General features: G+C 47.5%; 2 non-coding genes across 2 annotated transcripts; both read right to left on the bottom strand.

Moving 5' to 3' along the window:
* Window positions 1-357: 357 nt before the first annotated feature.
* On the bottom strand, window positions 358-429 carry trnaa-cgc. The gene has a single exon. It is a non-coding gene; the product is annotated as a tRNA-Ala (tRNA).
* Window positions 430-922: 493 nt separating this feature from the next.
* Window positions 923-994, bottom strand: trnaa-ugc. Its single transcript has one exon. It is a non-coding gene; the product is annotated as a tRNA-Ala (tRNA).
* Window positions 995-2,781: the final 1,787 nt, after the last annotated feature.

Raw genomic sequence — 2,781 nt, forward strand, 5'->3', positions numbered from 1 at the left:
CATGCCTGCCTGCCTGTCTGTCTGTCTGCCTGCCTGCCTGCCTGCCTGTCTGTCTGCCTGCCTGCTTGTCTGTCTGTCTGTCTGTGTGTCTGCCTGTCTGCCTGCCTGTCTGTCTGTCTGTCTGTCTGTCTGCCCAGCACTACAACGCCTGATTCAACTAATTGGTAAGTAGAAACAGGTGTTTGCACTGCACCCACACCAGCCCCTTTCAGATAAGACTGGACAGACACTCCTGCCTTAAAGTAAAGTGATTATTTTACGGATTTCCAGACAGTAGAGGCGGTGATAGAGGTAAAGCAGGAAGCCTTACGGCTGAATGATATCCCTATCATGGGTGAGGGGCAAAATTAAAGCTGTTGGAGATGCTGGGGATTGAACCCAGGACCTCATACATGCGAAGCATGCGCTCTACCACTGAGCTACATCCCCCACAGTCCACTCACCGGCAGTGAAAAAATATATACATAAACACCCACGAGCAGCAATGAACAAATGGTCAAAGCAGTACATAGTTATCACCTGTTTTGTTGTAGGTCCCGCTCATTTTAAAATTAATGGTTAATGAATTCAGTATATATTGGTACAGTGGGTATAGACTGCTTCACAAGCAAAAAAAAAGCCTTTATGAATAAAAAAAAGAAAGAAATTCTAACACAATGGTGGAAAATCTATCCAGAAGGATTAAAGTAGATAAATTGGCAAATTTGGACACTGAGTTTTGCACATAAAGCGTGGGAGATATTTGCAGTTTTTGTTCTTTGATTATAGCGTCGCTTATGATATGAACGTATCAGTAAGGTCTTCATCAGAATGGATACTGTAGCAGCTGCGCTATCAGAGAAGAGCTAAAGGTAAATGTTCCCTTATGATGCTCCTAATTTTTACAGAGAGGCTGTTCCACTGCATTAGAGAAAAGCAGCACTGGAGATGCAGGGGATCGAACCCTGGACCTCATACATGCAAAGCATGCGCTCTACCACTGAGCTACATCCCCCTTCCTGTGAGTGCACTTGAGCAAACAAATTTCCATTCGCAGGAAATGAGCAATATATGTGTATACATATATATGCATTCATACACCTACACACCTGAAAGCAGCAATGAATGGGTTTCATCTCTTTAAGTAGGTACTGGGTACCACTGTATACGCTGGGTTGGGGGGGTTGGGGGGGGGGGTATGACATAGACTGATGAAGAGCAGTCAGGCCTGTGCTCTGCATTAAATAACCACAGCTGAATCTGACATCGCCGGACTGAATGTCGTTTGCCACCATTTAATGCAGGTGTCTCCCTTCCGGTGGTGTGTTCCCAAGCTTACAGCAGCCCTCTGTTTCCACGGGGTGGGGGGGGGTGGGGGGGGCTGTCTGTTGGCCAAATACGCAGCCCAGGGAGAAATCCCCCCGCCACCCCCCCCCCCCCCCCCCCCCCCCCCCGTCCCCCGTCCCCTCTGCAGTTCCTCTTACTTATTGCAGTCATCAGCACTTCATCTTTCGGTGATACACTCTCATTTTTCAAAAAACCTTTTTGGATCAATGCTAACCAGGAAATACTACTTGGCCAGGATTGTTCTTCAGAGTCTTTTATCGGGTTTCCAAATGTGCCCGTCGTTGACATTAACGTGAAACATTACCGCGCGAGAGAGGGAGAGAGAGAGCTTTGAGAGCACTGCGGAAAGTATCAGGAAGTTATCAATTTGACAGTTCATCTATTTAAAATGATAGCTGTTACCACCTTGGCAAAGCTGTCCGCATTTGACTGTGTTCCTGCAGAGTTTCAGAGCTGCTATAAATCCCCGTTTATTGATTGGCTGATTGCACATCTTGGCAACGCGATTGGCTGAGCCTGCTAATTGGATCAATTACGGAACAGGATGCCATTAAAGGTTTTTAATAGACTAAACGCCAAATAATTCAATAGCCAATCTGTTTTATGGAATAAAAAAAGCCCAAGGGGTGTGTTTATGTTTGTGTGTTTGTGTGTGTGTATGTGTGTGTGTGTGAGTGTGTGTGTGTGTGTGAATGTAGTATTCTGCCCGTGTAGCTATAAAGATGGAAGTTTCAAAATGTTCTTTTTTTTTTTTTTTGTCTGTGCCTGTGTCAGTGCCCCAACAGTTTCACAGTACAAACCACAGGCTGTCTGTGGCTGTCAGTTTCACAGTATAAACCACACACCGTCTGTGCCTGTTTCAGTTTCTCTGTATAAACCACAGGCTGTCTGTGCCTGTTTCAGTTTCACAGAATGAACCACAGACTGTCTGTGCCTGTGTCAGTTTCACTGTATAAACCACAGACTGTCTGTGCCTGTGTCAGTTTCCCAGTTTAAACCACAGACTGCCTGTGCCTGTGCCAGTCCACCCACACTGTTGACACATTCGTGTCAGATTATTCACCTCCAGCGGTGAGTGAGCCTGAGGATGATGAAGACCGAGGAAGATGAAGAGTCAGTTGTCTGCGTGGCACACACAGCAGCGGGTGGGTGTGAGCAGGGGGGCGGTCGATTGTGGCGAACCGTCGGAAGACTCACCGTTTGTGTCTTTCACTGTGAGGAGGGAAAGAGTTTCCATCACCCACTCTCTGTAACCACCCCCCCCCACACACACACACCCACCACCCCCCCCCCATCCGTCCCACCCCCGTACGCACTGATTGATGGAGAGCTCTCTAAACGCGTGGCTTTGTCATCAGTAAACTGCCGACCCGACCATCTGCATAACAGCAGCACTGATTTAAGAGGTACTCAACAGAGAACTGTGGCGGAGGGGGATTGGTTGGGGGTGGCATG

Source organism: Anguilla anguilla, chromosome 1 (genome assembly GCF_013347855.1).
Source record: "Anguilla anguilla isolate fAngAng1 chromosome 1, fAngAng1.pri, whole genome shotgun sequence".
Taxonomy (NCBI): Eukaryota; Metazoa; Chordata; class Actinopteri; order Anguilliformes; family Anguillidae; genus Anguilla; species Anguilla anguilla.